Genomic DNA, 12,840 nt, shown 5'->3' on the forward strand with positions numbered 1-12,840 from the left:
TTGCAGGCGGAGCAAGGAACTGTACAGGGTGATGCTCCCCAGCCCAGCCTCATCTCAGCGCGGATTGGGTGATAATGAGGAAGAGGAGGAAGAGAACACAGACAGTAATACTCTTGGTGAGAACAGGGAAGTCTTGGCTGTTGGCAGTCTGGCACACAAGGCCGACTTTATGTTCCCCTGCCTTTACCGTGACCATCGCATTTTACGTATTTTGGGCATTACAGAAAACTGGCACAGCACGAGAGAATTCTTGGAGACGGAGGTGGGAGGTTCTGATTAAGGAGGATGTCTGTCTTAAATCAGTTGCAGAACGGTGGGCACAGGAGGGGTGATACACAGAAATGAGGGAAGAGATATAGGCCGGTGCAGAATTGTGGACAGCTTGGTGAGTGAGAGAGATGAGTTTGTATTGTATTCTGTAGTGATTGTTTAACCTAACCCATGCAATGACTGGCACAGGGTAGAGGTGTCGGTGAAGCGGCTTGATAGAAATACGACCCTGGCTGCTGCATTCAGAAGGGATTGGAGAGGAGACAGTTTGTTTAGAGGGAGACCGATTAGAAGAGAGTTTCACTAGTGAATAGGAGTAACAGTAAGAGTTTTTGTAGTATCAAAGGTGAGAAAAGGTCGACTTCTGGAGAAGTTTTTAAGGTGCAGGTGACATGAGCGAGTGAGTGATTTTCCAAGTTGAATAAAGGAAAGTTGTGTGTCAAATATGACTCCAAGATAGCAGGTGTGCCGAGTGGGAGTTATGGTGGCAGCACCTAAAGGAAATTGCAAAGTCAGGTATAGGTAGGTTAGTAGAGGGAGGAAACCAATTGAGTTCGTTTTGGGAGATATTAAGATCAGGCTCTTGTTGAAGAATTATAACAAAAAAAAATTCCCATGTGACAATGCTGACGGCAGAGGTCGCAGTCAGACAGTTCATTGGACAACCAAGGAGTACAAGCGAGGAAGACACAAACCAGATGCAGCAGATGCAGGAGAACGCTGTCAAATGTCTGGGACAGTTTTCTCAGACCCTCCCAGCGCCCAAGCCCTGATAAACGGGGTACTCTGACAAGGAGGGAAAAGTTTTGGAAGATGCAAGCTGGACACGTGGCATGAACTGTCTTTCTACGCCTTGGACGTCCTGGCCGCTAGCGTTTTGTCATAGATAGTTTTTAGTGCCGCCGGGGCATTATAACTGATAAAACTGATAGGCGCATCCACCTGTCAACTAAAAATGCTGACAGGCTGACTCTTATAAAAATAAACAAGGGCTGAATTGGGCCAGACTTCTCAACACCACCAGATAATAGCATCAAACATAAACTCAAATCCAGTGGTTATTTTTTTGGGGGTCTATTCCCATGCACCCCTTCACACCCAGACACGGGTATACCCTTCAGAAATTGTTCCATTTTATGTCGCTCTGCTCCTTCTCCACCACCATATCACCAGGGAGACCGTGATGCAACACCCACATAATTTTTTTAAGGGTGTTTCTGATTAGAGACGAGTAAATATTTCAATATTCGTTTCGGATTACAATCACTGTTTTTGCAATATTTGCCAATGTAATTGTGGAATATTCGCCGAACATTGCCAAACGCCATTGGATTCAATGGGTGCCAAAACCAAAACATATACACAACACCTTCAAACGAGACCAAAAGCTGCCAAAACACATCAATTTAGGGGCAGTCACCAGGAAAGTGCCATCAATTGACCCAGAGTACATAGTTACATAGTTACATAGTTACATAGTTTATAAGGCCGAAAAAAGACAAGCGTCCATCCAGTTCAGCCTATTTCTTGAGCACTGCAGCTATTCCGCAGCGTTGATCCAGGGGAAGGCAAAAAAAAAACATGCGGTATAGGCCAATTTACATCATTGAGGAAAAATTCACTTCCCGACACCAATCTGGCAGTCAGATTAAATCCCTGGATTAATTAACTATCACTAAGCATAAGATGTAATTTTATTGTTCTCAAGAAAGGTGTCCAGGCCTCTCTTGAACTCATTAAGTGAGTTGAACATCACCACTTCCTCTCCCAGAGAGTTCCAGAGTCTCACGGCTCTGACCGTAAAGAATCCCCTTCTATGCTGGTGCAGGAACCTCCTTTCCTCCAGACGCATAGTGTGCCCCCTCGTCTTTGTCACCATCCTTGGTATAAACAGGTCATGGGAGAGATCTCTGTACTGCCCCCTGATGTATTTATACATGTTTATGAGGTCTCCCCTAAGCCTTCTCTTTTCCAACGTAAATAGGCCTAATTTTGACAACCTCTCTGGGTATTCTAGTCCCTCCATTCCCTTTATTACCTTAGTCGCCCTCCTTTGTACCCTCTCTAGCTCAAATATGTCTTTCCTGAGCACCGGAGCCCAGAACTGTGCACAATATTCTAAGTGCGGCCTTACCAGCGCTTTATACAGAGGAAGAACAATGTTCTCATCATATGCCCCTATTCCTCTTCTGATGCATGCCATGACTCTATTTGCCTTCGCAGCTGCTGCCTGACACTGGGCACTCCAATTTAATTTGCTATTAACCAAGACGCCCAGGTCCTTCTCCATGTCAGATTTCCCCAACGGTTTCCCATTTAATATGTATGGGTGACTGCTGTTTTTCTTTCCCATGTGCATGACCTTACATTTATCGGCATTGAACCCCATTTGCCATTTTTTGGCCCAACTCCCCAATTTATCTAAATCCTCCTGTAGCTGTGCCCTATCCTCATCTGTATTAACTACTTTACAAAGTTTAGTATCATCTGCAAATATTGGTATTTTACTATGCAACCCTTCCACTAGATCCACTAGGAGAAGTCCCAGAAGACTGGAGAAGAGCAAATGTTGTTCCTATCTTCAAAAAGGGGAAGAAGGTGGACCCAGGGAACTATAGGCCGGTGAGTCTGACTTCTATACCAGGAAAGATCTTTGAACAAATTATTAAACAACATGTATGTAAGTACATGGATAAGAATGAAGTGATTAACCAGAGTCAGCATGGGTTTGTAACTAACAAGTCTTGTCAGACTAACTTAATTTCCTTCTATGACAGAATCACTGACTGGGTGGATCAGGGAAATGCTGTAGATATAGTATATCTTGACTTCAGCAAAGCATTTGACAAAGTATCTCACATCATCCTTATTGAAAAAATGACCAAGTATGCAATGGACCAGGCAACTGTTAGGTGGATTCATAACTGGCTTAGTGATCGGACTCAAAGGGTGGTTGTAAATGGCTTCACATCCAGCTGGATGAATGTCTCAAGTGGGGTACCACAGGGCTCCGTCCTGGGACCTGTATTGTTCAACATCTTTATCAATGATTTAAATGAAGGAATTGAGGGTAAACTGATTAAATTTGCTGATGACACAAAGCTAGGAGGGATAGCTAATACTAGAGAAGAGAGAGAGAGGATTCAAAAAGACCTAAATAAACTGGAGCAGTGGGCAGCAACCAACAGAATGGTTTTTAACAGGGAAAAATGCAAAGTACTACATCTGGGCAATAAAAATGAAAAAAGCATATACAGAATGGGAGGAATAGAGCTAAGCAACAGTACATGTGAAAAAGACTTAGGTATACTAATAGATCATAGACTGAACATGAGTCAACAGTGTGATGCAGCAGCAAAAAAGGCAAATACAATTCTGGGATGTATTAACAGAAGCATACAGTCTAGATCACGTGAAGTCATTATCGGTCTTTACTCCTCTTTGGTCAGACCTCATCTGGAATACTGTGTACAGTTTTGGGCACCACATTTTAAAAAAGACATCGACAAACTGGAGCAAGTTCAGAGAAGAGCGACCAGAATGGTGACTGGTCTGCAAACCATGTCCTATGAGGAACGGTTGCAGGATTTGGGAATGTTTAGCTTGCAAAAAAGAAGACTGAGAGGAGACTTAATAGCTGTCTACAAATATGTCAAGGGCTGTCACATTGTAGAAGGATCATCTTTATTCTCATTTGCACAAGGAAAGACTAGAAGCAATGGGATGAAACTAAATGGGAGGAGACACAGATTAGATATTAGAAAAAACTTTTTGACAGTTAGGGTGATTAATGAGTGGAACAGGCTGCCACGAGAGGTGGTGAGTTCCCCTTCAATGGACGTCTTCAAACAGAGGCTGGACAGACATCTGTCTGAGATGATCTAGTGAATCCTGCTTTGAGCAGGGGGTTGGACCAGATGACCCAGGAGGTCCCTTCCAACTCTACCATTCTATGATTCTATGATCATTAATAAATATATTAAATAATATAGGGCCAAAGACAGACCCTTGAGGCACCCCGCAAGTAACCCTGACACACCCTGAGCTTATTCCATTGATAACCACCCTCTGCTTTCTATCACTCAGCCAGCTATTTACCCACTTGCACACATTATCCCCCAGACCAAGCATTCTCATTTTATATACCAACCTTTTGTGTGGCACGGTATCAAACGCTTTGAAGAAGTCAAGGTATACAACATCCACTGACTCTCCCCGGTCCAGCTGTGAGCTCACCTCCTCGTAGAAGGCGATCAGGTTTGTTTGGCAGGAGCGATCCCTCATGAATCCATGTTGATATGGAGTTAGACAGTTATTATCATTAAGATATTCTACAATAGCATCTCTAAGAAATCCTTCAAACAATTTACCCACAACAGACGTTAAGCTGACTGGTCTATAGTTCCCAGGGTCACTTTTAGACCCCTTTTTGAATATTGGTACCACATTTGCTTGGCGCCAGTCTAGTGGGACAGTCCCTGTCCATAAAGAGTGCTTGAATATAAGATACAGCGGTCTGTCTAAATAAACAAGTACAAGTAGTATAATTATTATTATTCATTATTATAGAGCCATTTATTCCATTGCGCTTTACATATGAAAAGAAGTCACTGACTGGTACAAGAGCAGAGAGGACCCTGCCCATGAGGGCACACAAACAGTCTATAAGGGATGGGTGAGGATACAGTAGGTGAGGGTACAGCTGGTCATGCAGCGGTATGGTGGAATGAGGGTTACTGCAGGTTGTAGGCTTGTCGGAAGAGGTGGGTCTTCAGCTTCCTTTTAAAGGTTTCAACAGTAGGCGAGAGTCTGATATGTTGGGGTACACAGTTCAAGAGTAGAAGGGATGCACAGGAAAAATCTTGTATGCGATTTTGGGAAGAGGAGAGAAGACGGGCGTAGAGAAGGAGATCTTGTGAGGATCGGAGGTTGCGTGCTAATATGTACCGGGAGACTAGGTCACAGATATATGGAGCAGACGGGTGTGGATGGCTTTGCATGTCATGGTTACGGTTTTGAACTGAAGTCTCTGGCCAATGGGGAGCCAGTGAAGGGATCATAGATTGCAATCTTATAGATTGCTAGAGCCAGTCCGCAGTAAAAAAAAAAGCAGCCATAGAGTGTCCAGGATCCTTCCCACATACTTTTCTTAGCCAGGGGTGCTTCTTGGCAGGGTTTTATGGGCTCACCAGAGAATCCTCGGGTGGGCCCTAGCTTCTCCATAAGGAGAGTTCATGATAGCACAAACTGAGCGGGGAAGAAAGGTGGGCCCTCAAAATCAAATCCTCTGGTGGGCCCAATGTTTTTCACTGACACTGCTTCTTGGTGAGAGTTGTATTTCACCACAGTCATATTCTTTAGCTCAGTGAAAGGACTGTCATAGAGGGAAACCGTATCTACTCCGGATGTCATTTCTCGGCCTCCAGGTTCCACCCATTGTCACACATGACCATGCCTGGCTGTATGTTCAGCGGTGAGAGACACAGATCAGGCTGCTTGTTACTGCTTTCAACAACTCTTTGTCACCTAAGCATTAAGCATATTATCTTCAGCACAGCCTGTTGCCGCTTGGCCAAGGCAGTGCTGCAGTGCTTCTAGCTTGTGACTGATGTGGTAATTTTGGAGATGGAGGCCGAACCGGAGGAGGAAGAGGTGCAGGAGATGAACAATGTGATTACATTGAGGTTACATTTGCAAGTCTGGTTTTTATACTAAAGAAAGATCCTACTGTGTTTTTATTTTTATTTTTTTACGTCTCTTCAAATGTGTATTGGAGTGCGTCCTAATTTATTGCAGCCCTTGAAATTGTTGCATATGCAATAACAGTATAGGAGACACACTCCTTAATAAAGGGAAGGATAATTCAAATAGATTCTATGTTCTAGAATATTAACGGTCTTATCTGAAATCCTTTTACGGGTGAGGTATCGCAGTATGGATAGCGTATTATACCTATCCAGCCAGATATTATTGCCTTATGCTGCATGCTGCTGACCAAAAAAATGTAAATCTATTCTATTCCCTATCAATAATGCTGTCAGATGCATTTACAATAGGAACAGGTGCTGTTGCTAGGTGGTATCATCACCATCTACACATGAGTGTTCATTCTGGTTGCATAAATGTCTTCCACAGTCCATAACTTTATTTTTTTATTTCTTTGGCCTTATATACAAGTCATTACCCTGGAAAGAATGTTTTTTAAAGAAGTTGTGCACTACTTTAGACTACCCCCCCCAATGTATCTCCCTGGGGCCCCTAAGACTTTTTGTAAATACCTTCCGTTGCAGATAATGCCTGTGAGTGGCGCTATCGGTGGCTTTAAAAGTAGGACGAGTGTCATGAGAGTACAATGCGATTTTTCTCACCTAGTATCTATATGTCATGTGTATGCAATTCGTATTCAATGCGTTTTTAACATGAGCTTTTACATACAGTAATATTCTATGTAATTTCAAGCTAGTTTATATAGATAGATGATAGATAGAAATATGTCAACGAGATATATCATCATTGCAGTGTGTGTGCAGTTTACTGTCCATGTATTTAGCTAATAATTAAAGACTTAAGAAAAAAATGGCGTGGGGTCCTTCATATTATTCTTAACCAGCTGAGGGAAAGCCAACAGCTAGGGGCTGATGTTTATATTCTTGAAAAGGAGTAATAAACATGGAGCTATTACTATCAGCTCACAGCTGTCTACTTAGCCTTTACTGGTTATTAACAAGGGGTGACCCTGCAAAAATAATAACCAGAAAAGGCTAGGCAGACAGCTGCAGGCTGATCTTAATAGGCTAGGAAGGGGACATTGATATTGGGCCCTCCCAGACTAAGAACATCAGCCCGCAGTCGCCCCAGAAATGGCGCATCCATCATATGCGCATATTCTGGAGCTTTGCCTCTGCTCTTCGCACTTGCCATGGTGCGGGGGCAAGTGGGGTAATAGTTGTGGGGTTGATGTCAGCTGTTTTATGGCCGCTGACATCAAGCCCAGGGGTTATTAGTAGAGAGGAGTCTAACCCCTATTACTAACCCCATAGTCAAATGTAATAAAGACACAGACAGAGTCAAGTCCTTTATTTGAAATTAACACTCCCCACTCTCTTTTACCTATTTATTAATGTAAAATTAAAAATAATAAACCACAGTATTCCTCATCTGTCCACCGATAAAAAGTTTGTCCCACAAACAGCCCAACTCTAGCTACATATGGATGCATTACTGAGTGGTGGCATGATGCGACCGCTCAGCTGTGCATCCAGGAGACTCTGAGCTGAGTATGAGAACGCAGCTTCAGTGACGAGCGCTGATGTCAGTAAGGTGACTGGAGTTCATAGCCGATGAACTCTGGTCACCTCACTGACGTCACCGCTTGCTGCGTGAGAGAGTTCCATGCGTGTGCTGTGCGATTTTTTTCTCGCACCCATTGACTTGCATTGCCAAGTCTCGTCCGATATATGCGGCCACTCGCATAATGGTACAATTTTTTTCTCAGTCCGATCAGAGCTGAGGAAAAAAAAAAAATCGCATTTAAAACACAGAATCATTGACTAACACTAGGCAGAGTGCAATTCGATTTTTTTTATCGGATTGCACTCGTCCATTTTAAACACCTATGAGTAAGAGCCCTAAAGCTCAGCCTACAAGGCAACCTTTCCAGCACTACTGATTGATTTTAACTAAGATTATTTATGACAGCCAAAGGTCACAAGATTGCATACTTCCCCAGCAATTGTTGTAATGTAATGGCTGGGAACATCAGGTGCTCCACAACTCACCTGAAAGGGCTGAGTTGTGGTCCTCTGATCAGAATTTGGATGGAAGTCATCTGAAAGGGGCTACTTAGCAATTCTATTTAAAGCACCTTGATTAGAATGGTGCAGTGCAGAGAAAAAACTGAAGTGACCCTAACTCATTTGTTCTCGTGTGATTAGAAAGTGCTCACTTGCTACTGCTAAAATGCCCTTATAACTCCTTGGTGACATCTGACATGTATAAAAGGCAAACAGTGAAGGGAGTGGGCTCAGAAGTCAAAAACACACCATTTGCAGTGGGTGTCAGCCAAATAATACACGTGACAATCTGATGCAATTGTCCGGATCAGAGATAACTCAGATCCCAGCTGTTTAAGCTTTAAAGTGCCACTGTCAGTAGTATTATGGTAAAGATTTGATACTTTGATTATCATTTAGACAATTTATTTATCTATATATCTTTGATAATTTTGTGTGTTTGTATTTCCTTTATAAGTGTTATTCATAAAAGCAATAACAGAATTGTCTCTGATATACAGGCGTCTGTGTATAGCTATGTTCACACGTTGCATTTTTGCTGCATTTTTTTAATGCAAATTAAAAGCTGCGTTTTGCAGTACCAGCAAAAGCTATGAGATTTCAGAAATCTCATGCACACATATTGGTTTATTTTCCTGACTGAATTGGAGAACTACTGCGTTTTTTGAAAACTGCATCATGTCACTTCTTTTAGCGATTTTGCAGCAATTTTCACTCATAGAAAGCACTGAGTAAGTGCAAATAAGCAGTGAAAACGTTGCTATCAGTTTTGCTGTGTTTTTAGTGAAATAAGCAGGTAAAACCCCTTATTTTTGTGATTTTCCCAAGTTTAAACCATAATGTCTTGCATTGGTGGCCTAACACCTTGCATTGTTCATGCTTCAGTGTTGGAAGCAAAGCTGAACTTTGCGATCCTGAAAAATTCAGCGTGTGAATTTAAGATAACAACAAGACGTGTGAATTTAGCCTTAAATTTTCTTTGTTACAGAAAGCATAGGAAACTGGTTAGAACCAGTTTGAAGGAGTTCAGCAGAATCCACTATTTACTGCGTTGTTTTTCCCAACTTACATATCTTTTTCCTTTAGGTAATTTTTCCTTCCGTGGATGTCATAAAATACTTGTTGCTTGGGATCTGAGGGCAGCCAAGAATTGTACATTATTCAGAAATTAAACTTCCAATAAAATAAGCAATGGCACTCCAAATTCAAAATACAATTGGTGCCACGGAACCCAGAAGGGTGCCTGGATGGACTTCTCCACAAGAGACCCTCACACATTCACACTCCTCCACCCTACCACCTCAGACCAGTCAGAGGGAGCCCGATAGGGATATATAAAGGGAGGGTGGAGCCAGGCAGCTCAGTTGGAGTGAGAAGTTAGTTGGAGTTTCAGTTCAGTCAGACTGAGAGAGGGAGTCTGAGAGCGTGCTGATGCTCAGAGAGCAGTGAAGAGGCAGCACGCTGGCTGCTGTGCTTAGGCGAGCCAAGGTCTACAGCACGTTTGAGGGCCCTGAGTGTGGCCGAAGGCAAGAGGAGAAGGAAGAAGTAGCGAGGGGGTAGAGGAGCATTCCAGGCTCACCCCAAGATATATACCGGACACCGGGTCCGCGCCTACAGGAACCCTTTATACCCAGTAGGGACCACCGGAACGCCTGGAGGACTACAGGTCCCAGGTTCACCAAACGCTGATTACAGTATCAGGGCTATAAGTCACGGAGGTCCCAGCGTCCAGGGAGAGTGATCTCCAAGAGAAGGCCCTACCACCAGGTCAGCAGGTGCAAAGAGAGACAGTAACCAAGCTAGGCCTAGCTCCAGGCAGGTCAGAAGCTTAGCGAGTAAAGCCAGGGATCAGGAGGCCCTATACCCGCTCACTGGGGAGAATCCAAAAGTGCGCCCTTCGCCCGGAGTACCCTGGACCGTGCCTGCACCATCACCAGTAAAGGTACTGAAGCTTACCCCCGTGTGAGTGTTCGTCTATCCTCCGGGACCGTCCTGCCATCTCTCCCCATGCACCACCATCCATTACACCCCACGCTGCCTTGGAGGTAGCTCTAGCTGTGGAGAGCCACACCATCCCTGCTGCCATAACACCAGCTCCAGAGGACTGCTCCGCAGCGGCGGCACCCCTTAGCCGCATTCCACAGGTGGCATCACGAACTTTCCAAATCCCCTATAAACTATCCTCCCCCTTTTACTGACCACCCTGGGTCACGGACCGGGCCAGCAACCGTGATATCCCCCAGCAACCAGAGGCCCGGCTGCCGAGTACCCCAGCTTTGGCGTCACGAACAGGATTCCGCTCCAGTTGCCACCGGGTACTGTGCGCCTTAAGAGACTGTAATACTCACTGTGGTGAAGTTTTCCTGCCATTCCCGAGATTTCCCACCATTGTCCGCCATCTTCCTGTCGCTGCGCGGGAAGAAGAGGGGCGTAACCGCGGAAATCGGAGAGGCGTAACCGCTGGAAGCGCGCGAAGCCCAGGACACGCCCCGCCCCTGACGTCGAACCAGGAAGCGTCAGGTCCTGGAAGGAGTCCAGAGGACGCTCTGACGTCAGACACAAGCGATGCAAGGTCCTGGAAGGAGACGGTCGCCCGCAGAGCTGCGGCCTACCCGATAAGAATGTGAAGAAGGTAGGCTCAGGCTCACTAGGGGGGCGCAACCATGGCCAACGACCAGCAAGCCGCCGGAGCACCGGTTAACGCTCCAAATGCCCAACCTGCGCCCGGCGCTGCACAGGCCGGAGCGGCCACTCCACCAGCAGGGGTCATGACCCTGTTGATACCCATGGCCCTGCCGTATATCCCTGGAGCTAAATGGCTTCCCCAGTATAATGGTAAACCAGACACCCTGTCCAGATTCAAGAGAAAAATATGCGGTGTGCTAGACATGTAATCTCTGACTGGTAAACAGAGAGCCGCTGTTGTGCTGGGACAATTGACTGGTGCCGCAGAGCGGGAAGTTGAAACCTGGCCAGCCGCAGACCAGGAATCAGTTGAGGTCCCAGGAGGAGAGCAGAACTGTACGGTGGTGGGCCTTAGACCATCCAGATGCCACCTTTGACACCCTTAAGGACATGGCTATAAAGGGCCTGCAGCCCCTGGACACATCAGATAGTGCTATCCAGCTTTACCAGGGTGGGGCTCCAGCGCCCGCAGCACCCACTGCTCCTTCATTAACGGCGGGAACAAAGATGCAAACAGTGCCTCCTAGCGAGCTGGACAGCCTACACTCTGAAGTGCGCCAGTTAAGTAAAACCCTGGCCACTGTCCTGAGTACCCTGCAGCTACAGGAGGAGCCCGAGCCGGAAGGAAGGATACTAATCGCCAACAGCCCTGAGGATGTCCCCTGGATGAGAAGAAGGAAGACAACGCCACCCCGTAGGAGGACAACGCCACCCCGGCGGAGGACAACGCCACCCCGTGGGAGGACCAATGACCAACGTCACCCTCCAGGAGAGTTCATCTGCTACCGCTACCAGAAGGCAGGCCACACAGCGCGGAACTGTCTTTAAGGCTGTGTGCCCACGTAGCATTTTTCAAGCGTATATGCTGCGGAATTTCCGCAGCGTAAACGCTTGAAAAACGCATGTATATCCGCACCCATCAAAGAACGTTACAGGCCCATTCCACCAGCACACTACCAGAAAGCGAAGGAAATGTTGCATGACATGAAGAAAGCAGGGGTAATAAGAGATAACTGTAGTCCCTGGGCAGCTCCCCTTGTCCTGGTCAGGAAAAAGGATGGAAGCATGAGGATGTGTGTAGATTACAGACAGGTAAATCGCATAACACATAAAGATGCATACCCTTTGCCCTGTATAGAGGAATTCCTGGCTGCATTAAAGTCTGCAAATTACTTCTCTACCCTTGACCTCACTAGTGGGTACTGGCAAGTAGCAGTTGCTGAGGAGGACCGGGAGAAGACGGCCTTCACTACCCCGATGGGACTCTGCGAGATCAACAGCATGCCGTTCGGACTCTGCAACGCCCCTGGAACGTTCCAGAGATTGATGGTCAAGTTGGAGTGAGAAGTTAGTTGGAGTTTCAGTTCAGTCAGACTGAGAGAGGGAGTCTGAGAGCGTGCTGACGCTCAGAGAGCAGTGAAGAGGCAGCACGCTGGCTGCTGTGCTTAGGCGAGCCAAGGCCTACAGCACGTGTGAGGGCCCTGAGTGTGGCCGAAGGCAAGAGGAGAAGGAAGAAGTAGCGAGGGGGCAGAGGAGCATACCAGGCTCACCCCAAGATATATACCGGACACCGGGTCCGCGCCTACGGAGATCCTTTATACCCAGTAGGGACCACCAGAACCCCTGGAGGACTACAGGTCCCAGGTTCACCAAACGCTGATTACAGTACCAGGGCTAGGAGTCACGGAGGCCCCAGCGTCCAGGGAGAGTGATCTCCAAGAGAAGGCCCTACCACCAGGTCAGCAGGTGCAAAGAGAGACAGTAACCAAGCTAGGCCTAGCTCCAGGCAGGTCAGAAGCTTAGCGAGTAAAGCCAGGGATCAGGAGGCCCTATACCCACTTACTGGGGAGAGTCCAAAAGTGCGCCCTTCGCCCGGAGTACCCTGGACCGTGCCTGCACTAATCACCAGTAAAGGTACTGAAGCTTACCCCCGTGTTAGTGTTCGTCTTTCCTCCGGGACCGTCCTGCCGTCTCTCCCCTGCACCACCATCCATTACACCCCACGCTGCCCTGAAGCTAGCTCTACCTGTGGAGAGCCACACCATCCCTGCTGCCGTAACACCAGCTCCAGAGGACTGCTCCGCAGCGGCGG

At 46.4% G+C, this 12,840-nt stretch overlaps 1 long non-coding RNA gene across 1 annotated transcript in view; it reads left to right on the top strand.

Moving 5' to 3' along the window:
- The first annotated feature begins 274 nt into the window (after window positions 1-274).
- The window catches only part of LOC141258008 (uncharacterized), a 64,131-nt gene continuing 51,565 nt past the window's right edge, over window positions 275-12,840 (top strand). The window contains exons 1-2 of the long non-coding RNA XR_012318163.1: window positions 275-385; window positions 2,798-2,892. This is a non-coding gene — a long non-coding RNA (uncharacterized lncRNA). The remainder of the gene's footprint in view (window positions 386-2,797; window positions 2,893-12,840) is intronic.

This window comes from Phyllobates terribilis, unplaced genomic scaffold (assembly GCF_046119375.1).
Source record: "Phyllobates terribilis strain yellow unplaced genomic scaffold, ASM4611937v1 Scaffold_3__8_contigs__length_932513732, whole genome shotgun sequence".
NCBI classification, from domain to species: Eukaryota; Metazoa; Chordata; class Amphibia; order Anura; family Dendrobatidae; genus Phyllobates; species Phyllobates terribilis.